Source organism: Propithecus coquereli, unplaced genomic scaffold (assembly GCF_000956105.1).
Source record: "Propithecus coquereli isolate 6110/MARCELLA unplaced genomic scaffold, Pcoq_1.0 Scaffold304, whole genome shotgun sequence".
Classification (NCBI taxonomy): Eukaryota; Metazoa; Chordata; class Mammalia; order Primates; family Indriidae; genus Propithecus; species Propithecus coquereli.
This window is the reverse complement of record NW_012148664.1, coordinates 2,604,112-2,605,304: the sequence shown is the minus strand read 5'-3', so window position 1 is coordinate 2,605,304 and position 1,193 is coordinate 2,604,112. Positions and strand designations below refer to the sequence as shown.

Genomic DNA, 1,193 nt, shown 5'->3' with positions numbered 1-1,193 from the left:
AGTACTTATTAGTCTGCAATGGGCTTCTTTCATGGTGATTTTTCCATGTAAGTATATCTAGATAGATATTCTTTTTAATGGCTGAAAAGTATCTCACGTCACATTAATATAGCATAATTTATTTCACTGATCCTTAATAATGGGCATTTGGAGAAGAGGTGCCAAATAATGCTGAAATGAGCATGGATTCCTTTGAAATGAGAAATTTCCACGTCTTCCAGCTGTGTGAACCACTTGAAATCTGTAGTTTGCACAATACCAGATTTACATTCTACTTCACAACATTCTGTGATAACGGGACACAATCTGCCTATTTTAGGTTCTTTGTAATTAAAGCCCCAGCTGGCCCCCTAGCTCTTGTCTAAAAAGTCTAGACTCTGTGCTCTATCACTCAAAGGTTACGTGCTTACTCTCTCCAAAGCCTGTTTTCTCATCTATAAAAAGAGGAGCTCTGTAACAACCTACCTCATTAGGTTGAAATGTGGATTATATGGAATAATGTTTGAAAGGAGATCATGGAGTCTGGCCCAAAGTTCTTAAAAATGGGACGTTCATCACTATTTGCCATTAAGAGCTAATAAATAACTTTTTCTTTTCTTTTAAGAGACAGGGTCTCGCTCCGTCACCCAGGCTGGAGTGCCGTGGTGTGACCACAGCTCACTGTAATCTCAAACTCCTGGTCTCAAGTGATCCTCCTACTTCGGCCTCCCAAAGTGCTAGGACTATAGGCATGAGCCAGCCACCGGGCCCAGCCAATTTATTCATAAGAAGCAGAATAGCTAATTCTGCTCTGAAAAAAAGAATAAAAGGAACTGCTTTCCTTCTCTACTTGGGTATCAGGGTAATACCTCCTTTTAACCCAAGGGGAAAATTCCACACCTTAGGATAGCACAGTAGAAAGATTAGAAGTATTTTCCCTAACTAGCTTTAAAAATCTTGGACAGGAGGAAGAGATCGTCATGGCTGTGACAGAAAGCAGATCCTTTCCCACTGCTACATAAGTAGCCAGAGGTGCTAGATATTCTGCTGGTCCTCAACCTGTAGCTTCTGACAACAAGCAAGACTTGTAAGAAGCTACCTGAGCTTGGATTAATAAGAGGAAGATACCACGGGGACCTCTGTGTTTCTCTAAAGCGTACTTTTGAAAACAATTGATATTTTCATTTTTCCCTCTCAAAAATGAGTAAATAATA

At 40.1% G+C, this 1,193-nt stretch overlaps 1 protein-coding gene across 1 annotated transcript in view; it reads right to left on the bottom strand.

Moving 5' to 3' along the window:
• Window positions 1-1,193, bottom strand: part of DCTN6 (dynactin 6) — an 11,704-nt gene that overhangs the window by 9,408 nt on the left and 1,103 nt on the right. The window lies entirely within an intron of this gene.